Here is a 24149-nt window from a genome sequence, read left to right on the forward strand (position 1 = left end):
ATATAGCAGATATCGCCTTCCTGAGTTGCAGTGAAGCAGATTGAAGCCGTCAAGAGGCCATTTAAAGAAGATCAAGGATCAAGAACTCAAGACTCGGCGAGCCCGGGCAAAATTGGTCCTTTTATAGTCTTTGCTCTATTCCTGTTACACAGCAATGAACAAAGAGGGGCAGCTGTAGACACTCAATTTTGCCCGGGACCAGAAATAAGTCCAAAAACAAAAATAATAAACCCAAAAAAAAAAAAACAAAGTCCAAGTTCAGTCTAGAATTACAAATATAATTTGGCCCAATCGGAATGGCCCATTACTTGAAAAGATTTAAGGTCCATCTACAAGCTTGACTCATATGGAAATATAATCTTCAATGATATGCAATCTTAGATATGATATGCAATCTTAGATATGATATGCAATCTTAGATATGATACAATCTTAGATATGATTGTAATCTTAGATATGATATGCAATCTTAGAAGATATGATTTTGTAATCTTAGAGATTTAATTTGTAGATACCTTTTAATCTTAACCGTTGATGTAATTGATCTATACCGTTAGATTTGAGGAGGTTCAACTATAAATAGAGGCCTCTCCCTTCATTGTAAAGACACTGGAGTTTTGGGAAACAATAAAAATTTTTAAGAGCTTTCACTCAAATTTCTCTCCCTCTTACGTTCTTATTTTCTACGATTTTTTCTTATTTTATTCTTTGTTCATCTTAGTTTTTCAACCCTTTTTATTTTGATTTAATCCATGTTTCCCGGATTTTTTATATATTTTCATTTTTAATAATTTTAGTATCATATCAAACTCTTTCATTTTTAATAATTTTTTAGTATTACTCTTAGTAAATTATTTTTAAAATTTTACTCAAATCATTATTTTAAAAAATATATTTCATTTAATTTTCATATTTTATCCAAAAGTTTTTCTAAAATGAGGCAATGTTTTTCGTATTTAGGAATTCGGGAAATAGTGCCCTAACATGTTGGGTTGCGATTTCCCGTTTGTCTAAATGCCTAAAGTATCCTTCTAAATAGATTTTGTAAATCACGAGATGATTTCGATTCTTAGAGTTTAAGAATATCGTGTCCTATCATGCTGGATGTGATGTTTGTATTCTTTTGGAGCTAAGGAATCTTGATTTTTCAACTTAAATAATTTCGGTTTTAAAAAAGGGATCCTATTTTTAAATCCTTTTAAATTTTTGACATTAAGACAGAAAACTATTCAATTTGGTACCAATTTTGGGCGTTGCGAGGGTGCTAATCCTTCCTCGTAAGTAACCGACTCCCAAACCTGTTTTCTTAATTTTCATAGACCAAAACATTTTATAAGATGATCCAATCACACCTAAAAAGGTTGGTGGCGACTCCCGTTTTCGTTTTTCAAAAGTCGATCCCCATTTTTCAAACATCCCTTTAAAAAATGGTTTCGACAGGTATGATTTGTAAACTGTTTTATAGGGTTACTCAATAGATCAACTCTTCGGGAAAGGAAGAACCTAATCCCTAGGAAGTCATTAAGGCAGGAATAAACCCTGTAAATACTAAATAAATAATTAAAATACAGACTGACTGATCAGATTCGTGGACCCAAATCTACTACTTCTGACACTACTGAAAACGAGCTATTACACAAATATACACTAATTATCCATTTATTTTCTAAAATACAAAAGTTTGTGAAATCATCTTGACTTATTGAATCAGTGAACTTGGATATATGATGGATATTATTACATAATTTTAACTTGATATGATGGAACTTTTTACAAATTGGCAAATATCAACATCATTACTATTAACAAAAATAATACTAAATTCTGCTTCTTATTGAGATTTGGCTATTTGCTTAAATACAAGCCATTGCAAGGGAAAATAAAATAAATGGAAGGCTAGTTATTTCCACCCAGCAACGAGGTAGACGAGAGCCTGGTTGAACTAGCAGTACTATGAGGATATGTTGCCCGTATGAATAAGTTGGGAAAGAATGAATTACTTAGGTACTGTTGGAGGAGGAAGCAACCATTTGGTACTTTCAACATAGTCAAGAACCAAGAATGGTTGAGCTTCCACATCGGATAGTTGTTTGACAAATTTCTCTCGTGTAGCGGGAGTCGCACCTTTCCCTGTGCATTTGTTTTCTCCGTAGTACACAGTGTTGCGTGTCAGACCAATCTCACATTATATATCTTAATAAATTTATCCATAAGTTGGGAAAGTTAGTTTACTTGTAGGCATGTAATGTTGTAAGGTTGAGTATTATCTTACTTGGCTCGTTCAGGTTGACGATTACTAGACCATCCACCAGGATGGACGATTTTATCCATTTCAGTATAAGAATAAACAACTCTTCGACTACTCTTCCAAGCCCTTCCTAAAAATACATCCTTCGCTATTCCAGTCATCCTCCCATGCACGAACGAATAACCCGTATCCTCCTATGAACTTTCTCTCGCTTGTGCTGTAATTACTGCCATCTCCAGATCTCCTTCTAGATCTCCTTCCATGAATATTTCTGAGTTCTGCATCCCACTTTTCTTGTCAAATATATATATGGGGGTATAATACATCATATCTCATGTGTTGAGAATATTAATACCAGATATAATGATGTCCCGCTTCTGAAAATGAAATCAACAGTACTGAAACACCCCTAAACCGTATCCATCACCGGACTAGGGTTAAGCAGCATTATCAAACATATCGAAACACTTCGCATTCATTTCACAAACATCATAGCATCATAGTCAAACATCAAAATAAGTCCCTTTCTTATGTCAATGATACTTTAAACATGCATTAGGAAGAGGTCGGAACTAAACCGAACCTATTAAAAATTTTTAGAACTTAACCAATTCTTTCAAACTGTTAAAGTCACATGCCCGTGCGACTAGGCCGTGTGTCACTCACGGGCACTAGACACGCCCATGTGAACCAGCCATGCCAAAAATAGGTCCTATACTGACTTTTTCAAAGGACCAATAGGCACGCCCGTGTACTATGGTCGTGCGATACTTAGCTAGCTACTGACTTATGCCCACGGCCATATAACACGCTCGTGTGTCAAAGCCGTGTGATTTTTAAGAGGTTACTGCCAAGAAAAACACGGCCACAAAGTACGCCCGTGGCCTTTGACCGTGTGGCACAATGCAGGCTTGGTTTAAGCCAACTTTCCACCCCATTATGGGTCAACCTACAAACAAGGAATCAAGCATATATGTGCAACCCAATCAACCATTCTTTATGCTAAAACATAATGTAAGATTATATCAAAAACATCATCCATTCTCATACCATGAACTCACCAAACTTAGATTCTCCTTTACCCAATTAAGACATGCCATAATTGCAAATTAACATCACGTATCATAAGCCACTATCAAATATGAGTTCAAACACAAATTAGCCAAATCTCATGGCTAACCATATACATCACAAAACATACTTCCAAACTTTCAGCCTATACATGCCATACTTCAAATATTTACATTTTGAAAAGTACCAAAATGAGATCGATAGTGTGGTGAAGATCCTCAATTATCCCCGAGCATTCAGTAGCTACGATAACTGTAAAAAAGACAGTAATCACACAGAGTAAGCTTTTAAAAGCTTAGTAAGCTCGTACTCAAAACATTCATAGTATATGAACATAAAATGATAACCTATGAGTATTTGCACAATTTCAGTCCATATAACTATATCAACTCAATGAGATTCATATACATAACATCATCTACCACTTAGGCATTATACATACTTGAAGCTTCCCGTACTTATTCACTTTTGTACTTACCTCATGTTAAATGTTATAAGACTTTCCATAAGTGATTCATATTTTATACATCAGCACACTTAGTGCTATAAGGTTAGCCGAAGCTAAATATTTCTGCACACTTAGTTCCATCTCAAATAACCGAGACTAAGTCGGTATCGCACACTTAGTGCCTCAAATAGCCGAAGCTAGTTAAATCGCAAACTTAGTGCCCAAGCTAGTTTAAATCGCACACTTAGTGCCAAAACTTCCGTTTCATCACCATATTATCCAATTCAATTATATACAACCTATGTATAATAAAGACATCAAAACATACTTAACATCATATTTTAAGTACGAACTTACCTCGTACTCGGAATTTGTCTACTCGGACTATCTACTCGATAACCTTCGACTTTCCTCGATCTAAGTCCGAATTCCTCCTTTCTTGATCTATAGGTTTTCCAAATTAACCCTTTTATTCACAAATTAATACAATTCCATCTATAAACACATATTTAGGGCATTTTACAATTTATCCCTCATATTTTCACATTTTGACACTTTAGTCCCTAATTCACAAAATCACAAAATACACATAATTTGCATATACTTATGCTTGGTCGAATTCTTCTAGTACTCATACTATTCCACACATTTCATTTATTTCACATTTTAGTTCCTCACAATAACATTTTCATAAATTAGCCCAATTTACTCAAATCCAACTAAAATCCAAAGACAAAACATGTAAACTCAACATCAAGCTTTCATATTTCACCATTTAACAACAAAAAACTCATGAATTCATCCATGACAGATTTCAAATCATCAACAAAATCAGAAATTGAGGCATGGGCTTCCTAGTACACTTAGCAACGATATCAAAAACGTAGAAATTATCAAAAACTGAAGTAAAAACGTACCCAAATTAATCTTCCAATGTACCGAAACATAAAAGCCTTTATTCTTTCTTTTTGTTCTTCAATTTTGGTGGATGAACACATATATGACATGATTTTCTAATTTCTTTTCATATAAATTACTTTAATAAACAATTTCCCATTTTGCCCTTTTATAAACAATTCTAAATTCACCTAAAACCTGCCCTTATAAGTCCATTCAAACTTCCAATTGTCAAATAACCACATAAAGACCTTTACTCTAGAAAGCCAACTCAAATAAGCACTTAAACATCTAGCACACAGCTTTTATATTTTATGCGATTAGCTCTTTTTTTACAAATTAAGCACACAAACAGTTACATTTTCAAACGAGACTTTCACACATGTCAATTCACTTACCAAATACACGTAAATTAATATTAAAATAGTTTTTAACTTAGATTTGTGGCCCGAAACTACTATTCTGACTAGGGTCAAAATCGAGCTGTTAAAATTCTCCCTCTTAAGGGTTTTCGTCCCCAAAAATCTTATCGTTAAACAGATTTGGATATTGCTGTTTCATAGAATCTTCAGGCTCCCATGTGGCCTCTTCAATACCGTGTCGATGCCACATCACTTTAACTAATAGAATTTTCTTATTACATAACTCTTTAACCTCTCGAGCTATGATTCGGATCGGCTTTTCTCCGTAGGTCATATCAGACCGAATTTCAATCTCAAATGAAAGAATTACATGCGAAAGATCAGATCTATACTATCGAAGCATCGATACATGAAACACATTATTTATCTTTTCTAACTCAGATGGTAGCCTCAATCTATAAGCAACCGGCCCAACCCGCTCGATGATTTTATACGGCCCAATAAATCTCGGACTTTGTAATATCCTGATTTTGGGCCTAGTCGGAATAGTGGTTTCGTGACCACAAAATTTGAGATAGAAATAATTATTTTATGATTATTTTGATGTCTATGATATGATTGCATGATTGTGTGAAAATTTCGTGAAGAAATTTTATGCATAAAGTGCTTAAATTGAAATTAGGGACTAAATCTAATAATTTGTAAAACTTGCATTCTAGAAGTTTCTAGTATGAAATTGTTTTGAAATATTAATTAGGAGGTCTTAAATAGAAATTTTACCAATTTCTAAGTCTATGGACAAAAATTGGACATGGATGGAATTTTTGGAAAGTTTAGTAGTAAGGGCATTTTGGTCATTTAGGGGTAAAATGAATTAAAATACAAAATTAAAAGCCAATTTTGCTCATCTTCAACCCCATGGTCGAATATAGCAAGGAGAAACCATGGCTAGGGTTTTTCAAGCTTCCAAGCTCGATTGTAAGTCCGTTCTAGCCTCGTTTTTAATGATTTTTACGTTTTTGGAGTCCCAGTAGCTCGATTAAGCTTATGCTAGCAATAATTTAACCTAGGGTTCATATTTGGAAAAATACCCATAGGTGAAATTTGTGTATTTTGGTGTTTTATGATAGAATATGAGGTTTTAAATTATGTTAGACAACTTGTGCTACTCGGTTTTAAGCGAAAACTAGCAAAAGGGCTTAATCGGTAGAAATACCTAATAGTCATAAGTACATGTTAGAGTGAGAATTTGATGTTTCCATAGAAGGGAAAAATGATCAGCATGTCATAAAACATAAGAAAATAGGCTGAAGTTTAATTTACGAGCTTTGGGGCAAAAGTGTAAATATGCAAAAGTTTAGGGGCAAAACTATAATTTTGCCAAAATATGATTTTGGGTCAATTTGAATAATGTGAGTCCTAATTAGACTATATTTTAAATGATAGAGCAAGGAAAACTGAAATTCGGGCTAAAATGGAAAAATACCAAGTTGTGGACGAAATGGTAAAAGTAGCCATTTTCAGCATACGAGGTAAGTTCATGTGTAAATAATGTAACATAATTGTTATTTTAAGTTATTGATGTTAATTATATGATATACTGATTTTTTTATCGTGAAATATTATGCTTTGTGGTTAATGTTGAGTAATATGCAAATTATGTTTACTACTTGATAAATATGAATTGCTACCGAGTATCGGTTCTGATATTCCATGGAAGACAGAAATGTGAGATCGAGGAAAAAAGCCCATTTGAACCTTAGGAATAGATTAGGATACAAGTGACATGTCACTAGGATGGTTGAGCATCCGAACTCGTTGAGTTGAGTCCGAGTTCACTTATGGATGCGGATGTCCGAACTCGTTGAGTTCAGTCCTAGTTCGTGAAATGTAACTAGGCATCCGAACTCGTTGAGTTGAGTCCGAGTTCACTTATGGATGCGAACGGCCAAGCTCATTGAGTTGAGTCCGAGTTCACTTAGGGGCGAGTTACATGATTTCTTGATTACATATGAGGCACTTATGTGCAAATTATCCGTGTATCCGAGTTGTATTCCGATGTGTTCAACGGGTGAAATTTCTAGTGAAATGAAAGAACACTTAAGATGCAAGCGACGTTTTGGTAAGTGTTGTGAAATGGACACTTTGGACAGGTATGTTCTTAACCCTCGGGTTGATAATAGATACAACAACGATAAGGTAGTAAGATGATGAATGATGTTTAGAAATATGATATATGTTTTGGTGATACCATGCTAAAGTTGTTTGGTATATTTGTATTGTTATGTTACTTGTTATTTACATATGAACTTACTAAGCATTTATGCTTACTCCTCCTCTTTATTTACTGTAGTTTTGAACAAGCCAGCTCGGGAATCGATGCGGGTCGAAGGTTCGATCACACTATCCAAAGGACTTTCATCCGGGTAAATGGCTTGTAAAACTTAAGTATGGCATGTATAGCAATATATTTATTTTGTGTAAATAATTTTATGATATGGCCATGATTGGTTGAGAAAATGTTTGATATTGATAAGTCATGGTGATGGTTAAATTTAGATCATGTTTGATATCATGGAAGTTTAATAGGTTATCTAGTTCATAACAACTCATGAAAAGATGAAATTTGCCTTAAAATGTAATATTGTCTGCAGAATGACATGAATTTGACAAATCACTAAAAATAGTATAAATGGAATTAAATGATGATCAAGTTATGAAATTGAAGCTTAATGAGTCTATTTTCATATGGATAAAAAAAAGAGGCATATAAATTATACTTTATGAGATATTTGAAACCTTGTGAAACAGGGCCAGAGTGATTTCTGGATCCTCTGTTCTGACTTTAAAAATTCATAATAAATTGTACAAAAGTAATTAGAAGTCATTCTTTATACGTACAGATTTTTTATTAAGTCTAATTTTAATAGAAACAACCTTCGTAGCCATTAAAATTCTGTATAGAGAGATATCTGATTCGTAATACACAGATGTCAGAGCAGTCAAACCCTGAAACAGGAGAGACTTTAACTAATAAACTGTACTAATTAGCCCAACCAAAAATTCTAGAAAAAAAATTAGTAAATAGATATATGAGTCTAGATTTATGGAAAATTTAAATATCTTGATTTTGAGTTTCGTAACTCGAGATATGATTTTTCTTGTAACTGTGACGCGAGTAGCTAGAAAGCTGTGAATGTAGAAACAAAAGATTTGAAGTTCTTAATTTGATAAATTATGTTCGGTAACTCCTCAAGCTCGACTCCGGCGACGGTTTCGGGCGTGGGGGTGTTACATTTAGTGGTATCAGAGTAGGTTTAGTCGGTTCTCGGACTAACCTAGTATGTGTAAAAGTTTAGCTATACATGCCACTGATCTGTGATAGTGTGATGTCTTCCGACGCGTATGAGTACCGTCTTATTTAGGCAGGTACTCTCCAACCGAGTCTTGTTGACCATGTTCAATGTTATGCGAAGGTATTTGAGTAAATTTATGATTATGATAAGTCTCGGTTCAGAAAAGTATGAATAAAAGTTTATGATACATATGTGATAATATGTGAGATGAAAGTTCATGTTATGATAAATATCCATATTTGCTTAATGCTCATACGATGTAGTGTATGTGGCTTACTTGATAAGATGAACGGAATAAATAGAAAGTAGTAGAGGTATGAATAAAGGTCACAATATCATGATACGAATGAAAATGTCCTTGTCTTGATTGGATGTTGAATGTTGATGAATGTTAATGATATACAATTTTTTATGAGATAAAGGATTATAATGAAATGAACTTATCTATGTTAAATTGTTGGACTGAATTATATGATTGTAATGATATGTACATGATGATGCACGAAATGAAAGTTGTGATTGTGATGCAAATATCTATGTTTGTTTGGCCTTATTTGATGTCATGAGCATGAATTAATTTAATTAAATGAATGGATAAGTAAAGCTATCTAGAAAACATAGAATGTATGCATAAGTATGTTGTCTAAATAGGACAATAGGAAAATTGGTGTAAGCCAACATGAATGAATGACATGATTTTGATGATGTTGTTATGATGATGGGAGTTGTGTCATATGTGTATGTATAAGAAAGTCGAGTCAGAGGTCCTACAACCCCTCCCCCTTACCAAAGTGGTACTTATAATGGAATTTCATTAGATTTGTATTGAATAAGTTTTCGGTTGAAAACCCAAAGAGTTTAGTGATAGAATAATTATAAGTATGATCAGAGATTGAAAATGAGCTGATAAGTAAAGTCAGAGCCAGTAAAGTATCGGATTGACGTAAAGATTATTGGAGTTATGCACCTTTCCCAAGTTAGAAAAGGAATTCTCCTTGGTAAACCGAATTACTCGGTGCAAGGTCGAGAAAAGTGTAAATCAAAATTTATTCAGAACTGGCCTTCTTTAGTGAATGGTTTAATATGAAATTTGTGACGCAGAACTAGTTGGGGAAATGATAATTGAAATGTGAACTATCTGAGTGTGACAGCTTATGATCGGACAGATTTAGCGATCTCTTTTGAGATGTTCTATGTGTTTACCCGTTCTCGAAAATATTTCTATGGCTATTGATCTTCAAGAAATTCTTGTTATATGGGAATGTCTTTTAATCCTGGTGTTGGATGAAAGCATGGGTAGTCTGACTGGTTTATAATTTATATTGCTCTATTTCATCGGGTATTCTATTTCATTTCGTCTGATAAGAATTGATGAGAGAATACATATCATATTATGATTCTGTTTCTTCTACTTGATGCTTCGTCTGATATATATGTATGGGAAGATATATTGATCTTGTTATATTTGATTTCAGTGGGATTAAATGATGTTTTCTTCTGGACTTTCTTTCTTTGAAGAATTATCGTGGTATTCTGTATTTTCTCTATGAGTTTGGTTTTCGATTCTTCGGTATAGTATCGTACCTTGGGTTTCTTTATTCTGGATTTCTTTATTCTGGATTTCTCTATCTTGGATTTCTTTATTCGGTTTCCTTGTTATCTTTGTTCCATAATTTGTCAATTATGACTCGTGTTCGAAGTGCGTTCTTCAGCTTGTGATAATCATGTCAAATATGACTATACTTCTAATTTGATCTTGGTAATGTGGTGATTTTAGTATTGGGATTTTTTCCAATTTCTGTGTAAGGATTTGACATCAGTAAAGGCATAGGTGATAAAAGCGCGAGTTTCAGTCGGTATGGTGAATTATTTATTTGAAAGATTTCATGTGACAATTATGTCAGGATTATTTTTCTCAAGTCTGATAATAGAATTTCATTTTGTACAGATAAAAGAGTAAATAGTCTGAACGAGAAGTGTATATTTATTAGAAAGAGTTGGATATTAGTTAAAGTCACTACGAATGATAAGGTTTTCGTCTTGTGAAAGCTGAAAAGTTTATTACATGTTGATAGAGTTCGGATAGATGAGAATATTGGTAACCGAAGCGTCTGAACTAGACTAGTCTACATTGAGTAAAGACTTCCTGACTTTCAGTAATGTACCGTTGTATGAATTGTGATGTGTTTCAAGACAATGAGGTAATGTGATAGTTTAGAGCATTCGATGTTACATAAAATCTGAGTTGTTAAAGAGGTTAAAGCCGAGCATTGGGATCTATCAAAATTATCCTTGCCAGTGTTGATATTGGGATGGAAATGAGAAGGATTATTCTTGAGGCCATATCAGAATTATTTCCATGGCGGAAAGAGGAAAATATGATGTATCCTATTGTTAAATGTTTGGCGAGATCTATAAATCATATCGGTATTGAATGAATTCCTACTCATCAGATTCATGGAATTTCAGGTCTTTTTGGTTGTTGAATTTCTTGGAATCCTAGTCTCCATTAACCAAATTGAGATCTGGTTTTATGTCAAGATGACAAGGGAAACGGAGAAGGGTTGAAAATTTAAGAACAATTAAGAGATGAGTTCGTAAACTTTCAGAATATATGAGAAATTAATGAGATATATTGGAGGCACTTCCTGAGTGAAAGTTCTTCAGCACCGAATATGAAATTGAGGAATCTAAGTGAAGACCACTTTTCTGGTAAGATTTTCGGGGACGAAAATCCCTAAAGGGGGGGAGAGTTGTAATATCCTGATTTTGGGCCTAATCAGAATAGTGGTTTCGTGACCACAAAATCTGAGATAGAAATAATTATTTTATGATTATTTTGAGGTCTATGATATGATTGCATGATTGTGTGAAAATTTCGTGAAGAAATTTTATGCATAAAGTGCTTAAATTGAAATTAGGGACTAAATCGAATAATTTGTAAAACTTGCATTCTAGAAGTTTCTAGTATGAAATTGTTTTGAAATATTAATTAGGAGGTCTTAAATAGAAATTTTACCAATTTCTAAGTCTATGGACAAAAATTGGACATGGATGGAATTTTTGGAAAGTTTAGTAGTAAGGGCATTTTGGTCATTTAGGGGTAAAATGAATTAAAATACAAAATTAAAAGCCAATTTTGCTCATATTCAACCCCATGGACGAATATAGCAAGGAGAAACTATGGCTAGGGTTTTTCAAGCTTCCAAGCTCGATTGTAAGTCCGTTCTAGTCTCGTTTTTAATGATTTTTACGTTTTTGGAGTCCCGGTAGCTCGATTAAGCTTATGCTAGCAATAATTCAACCTAGGGTTCATATTTGGAAAAATAACCATAGGTGAAATTTGTGTATTTTGGTGTTTTATGATAGAATATGAGGTTTTAAATTATGTTAGACAACTTTTGCTACTCGGTTTGAAGCGAAAACTAGCAAAAGGGCTTAATCGGTAAAAATACCTAATAGTCATAAGTACATGTTAGAGTGAGAATTTGATGTTTCCATAGAAGGGAAAAATGATCAGCATGTCATAAAACATAAGAAAATAGGCTGAAGTTTAATTTACGAGCTTTGGGGCAAAAGTGTAAATACGCAAAAGTTTAGGGGCAAAACTATAATTTTGCCAAAATATGATTTTGGGTCAATTTGAATAATGTGAGTCCTAATTAGACTATATTTTAAATGATAGAGCAAGGAAAACTGAAATTCGAGCTAAAATGAAAAAATACCAAGTTGTGAACGAAATGGTAAAAGTAGCCATTTTCGCATACGAGGTAAGTTCATGTGTAAATAATGTAGCATAATTGTTATTTTTAAGTTATTGATGTTAATTATATGATATGCTGATTTTTTTATCGTGAAATATTATGCTTTGTGGTTAATGTTGAGTAATATACAAATTATGTTTACTACTTGATAAATATGAATTGCTACCGAGTATCGGTTCCGATATTCCATGGAAGACGACAATGTGAGATCGAGAAAAAAAGCCCGTTTGAACCTTAGGAATAGATTAGGATACAAGTGACATGTCACTAGGATGGTTGAGCATCCGAACTCGTTGAGTTGAGTCCGAGTTCACTTATGGATGTGAAATGTCCGAACTCATTGAGTTGAGTTCGAGTTCTTGAAATGTAACTAGGCATCCGAACTCGTTGAGTTGAGTCCGAGTTCACTTAGGGTCGGGTTACATGATTTCTTGATTACATATGAGGCACTTATGTGCAAATTATCCGTGTATCCGAGTTGTATTCCGATGTGTTCAACGGGTGAAATTTCTAGTGAAATGAAAGAACACTTAAGATGCAAGCGACGTTTTGGTAAGTGTTGTGAAATGGACACTTTGGACAGGTATGTTCTTAACCCTCGGGTTGATAATAGATACAACAACGATAAGGTAGTAAGATGATGAATGATGTTTAGAAATATGATATATGTTTTGGTGATACCATGCTAAAGTTGTTTGGTATATTTGTATTGTTATGTTACTTGTTATTTACATATGAACTTACTAAGCATTTATGCTTACTCCTCCTCTTTATTTACTGTAGTTTTGAACAAGCCAGCTCGGGAATCGGACGGGTCAAGGTTCGATCACACTATCCAAAGGACTTTCATCCGGGTAAATGGCTTGTAAAACTTAAGTATGGCATGTATAGCAATATATTTATTTTGTGTAAATAATTTTATGATATGGCCATGATTGGTTGAGAAAATGTTTGATATTGATAAGTCATGGTGATGGTTAAATTTAGATCATGTTTGATATCATGGAAGTTTAATAGGTTATCTAGTTCATAACAACTCATGAAAAGATGAAATTTGCCTTAAAATGTAATATTGTCAGCAGCAATGACATGAATTTGAAAAATCACTAAAAATAGTATAAATGGAATTAAATGATTATCAAGTTATGAAATTGAATCTTAATGAGTCTACTTTCATATGGATAAAAAAAAGAGGCATATAAATTATACTTTATGAGATATTTGAAACCTTGTGAAACAGGGCCAGAGTGATTTCTGGATCCTCTGTTCTGACTTTAAAAATTCATAATAAATTGTAAAAAAATAATTAAAAGTCATTCTTTATTCTTACAGATTCTTTATTGAGTCTAGTTTTAATAGAAACAAACCTCGTAGTCATTGAAATTTTTTATAGAGAGATATCTGATTCGTAATACACAGATGTCAGAGCAGTCAAACCCTGAAATAGGGGAGACTTTAACTAATAAACTGTACTAATTGGCCCAACCAAAAATTCTAGAAAAAAAATTAGTAAATAGATATATGAGTTTAGATTTAGGGAAAATTTAAATATCTTGATTTTGAGTTTCGTAACTCGAGATATGATTTTTCTTGTAACTGTGACGCGAGTAGCTAGAAAGCTGTGAATGTAGAAACAAAAGATTTGAAGTTTTTAATTTGATAAATTATGTTCGGTAGCTCCTCAAGCTCGACTCCGGCGACAGTTTCGGGCGTGGGGGCGTTACAGACTTAATATGCCTTTTCTACCAAATCGAAGCACTTTCTTCCATAGAGATACTTTCAAAAACATTTTCTCACTGATATCAAACTCAATATCTTTTCTTTTCAAATTTGCATATGATTTCTGACGATCAAAAACTGCTTTCAAACAATCTCGGATCACTTTCACTTTCTGTTCAGTTTCTCTTATCAAATCAACCTTGCGAATCTTATTTTTACTGAGCTCTGTCCAATATAAAGGTGTACGACATTTACGACCGTATAAAGCTTCGTATGGTGCCATTTTGATGCTCAACTAAAAACTGTTATTATAAGCGAATTCAATCAAAGGTAAATATTGTTCCCATGTACCTTCAAACTCGAGAATGCAACATCTCAACATATCCTCAAGTATTTGTATAATCCGTTCAGATCATCTATTTGCGGTTGATAAGCTGTGCTAAAATGTAATTTAGTACCCAGAGCATCTTGCAACTTCTTCCAAAATCGTGACGTGAATCTCGGATCTCTGCCTGACACTATAGACAATGGCACACCATGCAATCTTACTATATCAGAAACGTATAATTCAGCTAATCTATCAAGCGAATAATCAGATCAAACCGGAATAAAATGAGCTGATTTTTTCAAATGATTAACTACAACCCAAATGGCATTTTTCTTTTTCGGAGATAGAGGTAAACCCAACACAAAGTCCATGGTCACTCGATCCCATTTCCACTCCGGAATCATAATCGGTTGTAGTAACCCAGACGGCACTTGATGTTCAGCTTTAACTAGCTGACAAATCAAACATTTAGAAACAAATTCAGAGATATCTCTTTTCATTTCGGACCACCAATTATGTTGTTTCAAGTCATTATAAATTTTAGTACTGCCTGGATGCACAGATAACCAACTACTGTAAGCTTTACTCAGAACCATTTGAATCAACTCGAGATTTCTCGGAATGCAAATCCTATCTTGAAATCTTAAACAATTATCTTTATCAACTCTAAATCCTGAATCAATCTCTACATTACATTGAGCTCGTTTAGCAAAAATCTCATTATCAATTTTCTGAGCTTTGATAATCTACTGTAAAAACAAAGGTCTTGCTTTCAGTTCATCTAAAACTGAACCATCATCAAACAGAACTAAATGAGCATTCTTTGCACACAAAGCAAATAACGATTTTCGACTCAAACCATCTGCAACAACATTTGCTTTTCCCGGGTGATAGTCAATCACAAGTTCGTAGTATTTCAACAATTCTAACTATCTTCTCTGTCGTAAATTCAAATCTTTCTGAGTCATTATATACTTCAAACTCTTATGATCAGAAAACACATGACATTTCTCATCAAACAGATAGTGACGCAAAATCTTCAAGGCAAATACAATAGCAGCTAACTCAAGGTCGTGAGTCGGATAGTTTTTTTCATGTGGCTTTAGTTGTCTCGATGCATAAGCTATAACTTTCCCTTCTTGCATTAAAACACATCCCAAACCAATCAACGTAGCATCACTATAAATCAAAAATTCTTTACCCGATTCAGGTTGTACCAATACCGGAGCTTCAGTCAACACGACTTTCAACTGATCAAAGCTGTTTTGACATTTTTTAGACCACTCAAACTTCACATCTTTCTGGAGTAATTTTGTCAATGGAGTCGCAATCATCGAGAAACTTTTTACGAATCTTCTATAGTATCCAGCAAGTCCCAGAAAACTGCGGACTTCAGAAACATTTCTCGGAGGTTTCCAATCCAAAATAGCTAAAATTTTGCTCGAATCAACTCGGATACCCGATGCTGATACAATATGACCCAAGAAACCCACCTCTTTCAACCAAAACTCACATTTACTGAACTTTGCATACAACTGTTTATCTTGTAGAGTCTGTAGCACTATTCTCAAATACTCAGCGTGTTCAGATTCATCACGTGAATAAATCAATATATCATCAATGAATACTACAACAAATTGATCTAAATATGGTTTAAATATTCTATTCATAAAATCCATAAAGATAGCAGGTGCATTAGTCAATCCGAAAGGCATAACTAAAAATTCATAGTGGTCGTACCTCGTTTGGAAAGTAATCTTCGGAATATCTGAATCCTTCGCTCGTAGTTGATAGTAGCCCGATCTCAAATCTATTTTCGAAAACACAGTAACTCCCTTCAACTGATCAAACAAATCATCAATTCGGGGCAAAGGATACTTATTCTTGACAGTCACTTTATTCAACTGACGATAATCTATACACATTCTCATCGTACCGTCTTTCATTTTCACAAATAAAACTAGAGCACCCCAAGGTGAGAAACTCAGTCTAGCAAATCCTCGATCGGTCAATTCTTGCTACTGAGACTTTAATTCTTTTAACTCGATCAGAGCCATTCTATATGGAGCTATCGAAATCAAATTAGTACCAGGTACCAATTTTATGCCAAATTCTACCTCTCTAACTGGAGGTAATCCCGGAAGTTCTTCAGGAAACACATCAGGGAACTCACAAACAGCAGGCACAGATTCAACTTTCTTTTCTGACACTTTCGAATCAATCACATAAGCAAAGTAGGCTTCACAACCCTTTCTCACAATACTCAATGCTTTCATAGAAGATATCACAGCAGGTAACCCATTCAGATCTTTAGATTCAACTCTGACTATTTCATCATTCTTGCATCTTAAATCAATAGTTTTTCATTTATAGTTCACCACAGCATCATGTATGGTTAACCAATCCATACCCAAAATTATATCAAACTCATCAAAAGGTAACAGCATCAAGTCAGCCAGAAAATAATTGTCTCGAAATATTAACGGACAATTCTTGCAGACTTTATCAACCAAGACACATCTGCCTAGGGGGTTTGAAACTCTAATTACAAATTTAGTAGACTTTACAGACAAAGTCTTACTGTTCACTAAGTTTATACATATATACAAATGTGTTGATCCAGCATCTATCAAAGCAATCACATAAGTATCATAGAGAGTAAATGTATATGTAATCACATCTGGTGATGAAGCTTCCTCGTGAGCTCGGATAGCATACGCTCTAGCAGGTGCACGAGCCTCAGATCTAACAGCTGTATCTTTCGTTCCTTTTTTACTACAACTTACATTTCCCATATTTCTGGGAGGTCTACCATGAGAAATATTATCACTCTATCTTAGATTCTGAACATTATCTTTTCCAGCTAAATCTGGGCAATCTTTAATAAAATGGTTTCTCGAACCACAACTATAACAAGCTCAATTATTACTTTTTCCCCAACATTCACCAAAGTGTTTTCTTCCACATTGCTCATATTTAGGACTTTCATTCTTTGCATTATCAACACTAGCAACAGACGTGGCTGAAGATTTGTAATTCAATTGTGATCTAACGTGATCTCTGTTTGAATATCCCATACTAGTCTTTGAATAACTGCTTTCATCTCTAAACTTCTCGAATCCAGATTGAAATTATTTGCCTGATGATCTCTTTCGTACATCTTTAGCTTCAAAATCAGCCTTTCTTTTCTCTTTTCCAAGATCTTTCGCTTTACATGCTCGTTCAACAAGCACCGCAAATTCTTTGATTTCTACAATACCAACTAGCAGACGAATATCCTTATTCAAACCGTCTTCAAATCTCTTGCACATTATTGCTTCCAAAGATACACATTCACAGGCATATTGACTTAACCTTACAAATTCTTGCTCGTATTCTGTAACAGATATACAGCCTTGTTTAACTTCAAGAAACTCTTTGTGTTTCTGATCAATGAATCTTTGGCTGATATATTTCTTTCAGAATTCAGCTTGGAAGAAATCCCATGTAACTCGTTCACTCGGAACTACAGATGTCCAAGTTTTTCACCAATGATACGCCGTATCTCTCAAGAGAGAAATAGCACATTTTATACATTCTTCGGAACTCAAAGACAACTCATCAAACACTCTTATCGTGTTTTCTAACCAAAATTCGGCTTTTTCAGCATCATCACTTATTGTAGCTCGAAATTCTTCAGCTCCATATTTTCTAATCTTGTCAACTGGTGGTCTACCCAACTGTACTAGATTCACTCGTGGCACATCAAAAGTTTAAGAGGGATTAACCGGGGGTGGAGGTTGTTGTACAGCTGGATTGGTTCTAATATATTGGGTGAACCAATCGTTCATCATGTGATAGAAGGCTTGCTTAGCCTTGCTATCACGACTACTCATAGCCGGTCGGAAATCATCTTGCACCGTCCCTTGCGCGGGAGCAGGTGCATTGCTTTCAACATCGTCAGCTACAGCTCTATCGGGATCCATTTGCTATATAAAAGCATATTTCAATGTTAGGATTCATCACACTATCACAGTTTCAGATATATGGCATGCATAGCTAGACTCACATACGCTATGGTAGTCCTAGAACCGACTACACCATAGCTCTGATACCAACCAAATGAAACACCCCTAACCCGTATCCATCGCCGGACTAGGGTTAAGCGGCATTATCAAACATATTGAAACACTTTGCATTCATTTCACAAACATCATAGCATCATAGTCAAACATCAATATAAGTCCCTTTCTTAGGTCAATGATACCGTAAACATGCATTAGGAAAAGGTCAGAACTAAATCGAACCTATCCAGAATTTTCAGAACTTAACCAATTCTTTCAAACTGTTAAAGTCACATGCTTGTGGGACTAGGCCGTGCGTCACACATGGGCACTAGACACGCCCATGTGAACCAGTCGTGCCAAAAATAGGTCCTATACTGAATTTTTCACACGGCCTATAGACACGCCCGTGTACTATAGCTGTGTGATACTTAGCTAGCTACTGACTTATGCCCACAGCCATATAACACGCCCGTGTGTCAAAGCCGTGTTATTTTTAAGAGGTTACTGCCAAACAAACATGGCCACAAAGCACGCCCGTGGCCTTTGACCGTGTGGCACAATGCAGGCTTGGTTTAAGCCAACTTGCCACCCCATTATGGGTCAACCTACAAACAAGGAATCAAGCATATATGTACAACCCAATCAACCATTCTTTATGCTAAAACATAATGTAAGATTATATCAAAAATGTCATCTATTCTCATACCATGAACTCACCAAACTTAGCTTCTCCTTTACCCAATTAAGACATGCCATAACTGCAAATTAACATCACGTATCATAAGCCACTTTCAAATATGAGTTCAAACACAAATTAGCCAAATCTCATGGCTAACTATAGACATCACAAAACATACTTCCGAACTTCTAGCCTATACATGCCATACTTCAAATATTTACATTTTGAAAAGTACCAAAATAAGATCGATAGTGTGGTGACGATCCTCAACTATCCCCGAGCCTTCAGTAGCTACGATAACTGTAAAACAGACAGTAATCACACAGAGTAAGCTTTTAAAAGCTTAGTAAGCTCATACTCAAAACATTCATAGTATATGAACATAAAATGATAACATATGAGTATTTGGACAATTTCAATCCATATAACTATATCAACTCAATGAGATTCATATACATAACATCATCTGCCACTTAGGCATTATACATACCTGAAGCTTCCCGTACTTATTCACTTTTGTACTTACCTCATGTTGAATGTTATAAGACTTTCCATAAGTGATTCATATTTTATACATCAGCACACTTGGTGCTATAAGGTTAGCCGAAGCTAAATATTTTCGGACACTTAGTACCATCTCAAATAACCGAGACTAAGTCGGTATCGCACACTTAGTGCCTCAAATAGCCGAAGCTAGTTAAATTGCACACTTAGTGCCCAAGTTAGTTTAAATCGCACACTTAGTGCCAAAACTTCCGTTTCATCACCATATTATCCAATTCAATTATATACAACCTATGTATAATAAAGACATCAAAACATACTTAACATCATAATTTAAGTATGAACTTACCTCGTACTCGAAATTTGTTGACTCGGACTATCTACTCGATAACCTTCGACTTTCCTCGATCTAAGTCCGAATTCCTTCTTTCTTGATTTATGGTTTTCAAAATTAACCCTTTTATTCACCAATTAATACAATTCCATCTATAAACACATCTTTAGGGCATTTTACATTTTAGCCCTCATATTTTCACATTTTGACACTTTAGTCCCTAATTCACAAATCACAAAATACACATAATTTGCATATACTTATGCTTGGCTGAATTCTTCTAGTACTCATACTAGTCCACACATTTCATTTATTTCACATTTTAGTCCCTCAAAATAACATTTTCACAAATTAGCCCAATTTACTCAAATCAACTAAAATCCAAAGACAAAACACGTAAACCCAATATCAAGCTTTCATATTTCACCATTTAACAACACAAAACTCATGAATTCATCCATGACACATTTTAAAATCATCAACAAAATTAGAAATTGAGGCCTAGGCTTTATACTACACTTAGCAACAATATCAAAAACGTAGAAATTATCAAAAACCGAAGTAAAAACGTACCCACATTAAGCTTCCTATTTGTCGAAACCTAAAAGCCTTTATTCTTTCTTTTTGTTCTTCAATTTCGGTGGATGAACACATATATGAAATGATTTTCTAATTTCTTTTCATATAAATTACTTTAATAAACATTTTCCCATTTTGCCCTTTTATAAACAATTATAAATTCACCTAACACATGCCCTTATAAGTCCATTCAAACTTCCAATCGTCAAATAACCACATAAGGACCTTTACTCCAGAAAGCCAACTCAAATAAGCACTTAAACATCTAGTACACAGCTTTTATATTTTATGCGATTAGGTCCTTTTTACAAATTAAGCACACAAACAGTTAAATTTTCACACGAGACTTTCACACATGTCAATTCACTTACCAAATACACGAAAATTAATACTAAATATTTTTCTAACTCGAATTTGTGGTCCCGAAACCACTAATCCGACTAGGGTCAAAACCGAGCTGTTACAAGTGCCACGAATATGGCAATCCTTAAAAAAATGGATGCCCCTGTCATCACACAAAGTGTCTTGGAAGCTAATGATTTTGCAGTTATAGAAAGCTGACCTGTCGCCGGAGACTCTCAAAGCAACCACTTGTACTCCTACCTTTTTCCCGTCTGGCCTAGGAGCAGTGTTCTATATGAATAACATGCCACCATAAAAAACAAACCCTTTTATAATTAATTCAATAAATGATGGATCATGGATGTCTAAACTCTACATTAACTTACCACTATATTGATATTAGCAGCACAAAGTAACTACTCTCAATAATAAGAGTGCCACTATCTACGGTTCCATATTGCTTGGCGGTGCCGTCAAATGTCAAATTTGGTAAGTTTTTAGGATCTCCTGCCAATGTAATGAAAGGCTTATTTCTTTAAATTTTAATTTTCTCTTTGTAAGATCCAGGCCCAATGGATATAATTACACGTTTGGCGTTCCCTGATGGAACGCTCTCAATGGCTTTGGTTATGGTATTGAATTCTCCACCCCCACTTTGCATCACCTTTATGATTCTAGGTTCTGTCTTCGCCTCAACCAATTCAGGGTCTAAGGTTTTACCCCTCTCCTTCACTGGCTTGATAATGCTGTTAAACCATGCTTCTACTTGGGATTTATCTGCCGGTATTGGTTGAGACACAACAATCAGAGCAAAAAGGAGAATACTTACACATAGTACTAAAGCATAAACTTCATTGCGCTCGATTCTTTTTCCATCCATTTCCAATTTATAATATAAATTGGTGATAAAAAAATATAAAAAAAAGCCTTTGAGGATTCTTCGCATTGCCACTCATTTGCGTAGTTCTTGGTGCAAGAATTGCTACAGTTCAGACCGAGCATTTCGCGGTTGATCTCCATTAATGAGCATAAATTGGATATAATTGTTGAAAAATACACGAAATTCAGACGTGAGACATGCATGACCATTGAATAGTAATCCTAAGTGCAAAACCTAAACCGGGTGAATTTAATGTAACGAATGGAAATATTTAATGTTGTCGCCTTTATTTGTTGCCCTGTTAATACTTACTTGTTTATTTTAAATTTATTACAAAATTAATTATTTATTAGGTTTATATAAATAAAGAAAAGTTTGATTCTAAATGGAAATTTCCAATTATGTTTTATCTTTCGTTTTCTTTCATTTATGAAAGGTGGAAAATTTTATTGATAGAATCTACGTAATACAATACCGAACATAAAATATCTATAAAATACTAAGATTCTAAATAAAAATAGCAACAATTTTATAGGGCAATTTCAAACAAGTTGTGATTATATAAAACATAAGGAATAAATCTTAAAGTATATTATAGGAACAAATTTAAATTAAGCAAGCATTTATATTACTAAAAGAGAATCAAATAGTAATTAACAAATTTAATATTTATATTACTTCTATACTTTGTGTTCATGACTTTAACAGCAGTTTCGACCCAAAATTCCATCATTAACTCCTGGTTCACCTTATATAACCACATAACCTTTTTTTAGCTATGAAATACAACAAAATCTATTAAAAAAAAAACTAAGTTAACTACTTAAACTGTAAAAACATATATTATTACAAGATGGCTTGGTTTAGCTATTAAAAAAAGTTAAAATTATGTGAAAAAAGGGCTATAAATAACATTATAAATCGTGGATTCGAACTTGAAGTCGTGTACCTGATCTACCATAATTCGATGTAGCAGATTAAAATAATTTATGTACTTTAGGAGCTTGAAAGCAAGCATTTTCATTAGAATTTAATTATGTTTTTGCAAGATCTCTTAAATTTAATATAATGTACAAATAGAGCCTGTTATTTACCTTAGGGGTCGAATGAGGCCAAAAGGGAAGCTAATGAACTGTGTAAGTGTGCAATAGGCCATTAGAAGGCGTAATATACAGATGCTAGTCAGTATGTCGAAACACGGAATGATCAGTGTCACAACATAGGGAGCAGAATAAAGAAATCACGAAACTGCCTTCGTTGTTGTGACACAACATAAGAGTGTCGCGACATACCCCTAAAGATATCCTAAGATAAGTGAATTGAATAATTCGTCACGACTCAGGTCCTGATGTGTCACAACATCACCTCTGAACAAAAAGTCACACGACCGAGGAAGCGTTTTGGTCTGTATAATCAAACTTAAAGCATAGGAACGTCAACTAAACTAAGGTTAAGGTCGACGACCACCTGAAATCTATAAATAGGATCATTTTTCACATGTTATGGACATCAATTCTTTAGTATAGTTTTATGCTTTTAATTCTAGTTCAGATATTCTTTCTTTTAGGCTTTCAGATTTATTTTTAAGTTGCTCTTGCTTTATCTCGAGAGATCTAATTTGTAAAGACAATCAAACTTTGTGGATTCGAATTAATCTTTAATACAAATAAGGCATTTTCTTAAACTCTACACCTCAATTCATTTATCATTTTCTATCTTTACGTCAATTCCATATTGTTTATGGAAACCATGAGGAACTAATCCCTTTATGGGGGATTAGCGAGTGAAGGTATGATTTGTTAACTGTTTTATAAGGTTACTCAATAGATCAACTCTTAGGGAAAGGAAGAACCTAAACCCTAAGAAGTCATTAAGACGGGAATAAACCCTGTAAATACTAAATAAATAATTAAAATACTGACTGACTGGTCATATTCGTGGACCCAAATCTACTACTTTTGACACTACTAAAAACGGGTTGTTAAACAAATATACACTAATTATCCATTTATTTTCTAAAATACAAAAGTTTGTGAAATCATCTTGACTTATTGAATCAGTGAACTTGGATATATGATGGATATTATTACATAATTTTAACTTGATATGATGGAACTTTTTACAAATTAGCAAATATCAACATCATTACTATTAATAAAAATAATACTAAATTATGCGTCTTATTGACATTTGGCTATTTGTTTAAACACAAGCCATTGCAAGGGAAACTAAAATAAAATGGAAGGCTAGTTATTTCCACCCAGAGACGAGGTAGACGAGAGCCTGGTTGAACTAGCAGTACTATAAGCATATGTTGCCCGCATGAATAAGTTGGGAAAGAATGAATTACTTAGGAACTGTTGGAGGAGGAAGCAACCATTTGGTACCTTCAACATAGTCAAGAACCAAGAATGGTTGAGCTTCAGCATCGGATAGTTGTTTGACAAATTTCTCTCGTGTAGCAGGAGTCGAAGCTTTCCCTGTGCATTTGTATTCTCCGTAGTACACAGTGCTGCGTGTCAAACCAATCTCACATTATATATCTTAATAAATTTATCTATAAGTTGGGAAAGTTAGTTTACTTGTAGGCAT

At 34.2% G+C, this 24149-nt stretch overlaps 1 pseudogene; it reads right to left on the reverse strand.

Moving 5' to 3' along the window:
• Positions 1-2268: 2268 nt before the first annotated feature.
• LOC108451006 (pectinesterase PPME1-like) lies at positions 2269-21557 on the reverse strand (annotated as a pseudogene).
• Between the last annotated feature and the right edge of the window lie 2592 nt (positions 21558-24149).

The sequence above is a fragment of the Gossypium arboreum genome, chromosome 12, assembly GCF_025698485.1.
Source record: "Gossypium arboreum isolate Shixiya-1 chromosome 12, ASM2569848v2, whole genome shotgun sequence".
NCBI classification, from domain to species: Eukaryota; Viridiplantae; Streptophyta; class Magnoliopsida; order Malvales; family Malvaceae; genus Gossypium; species Gossypium arboreum.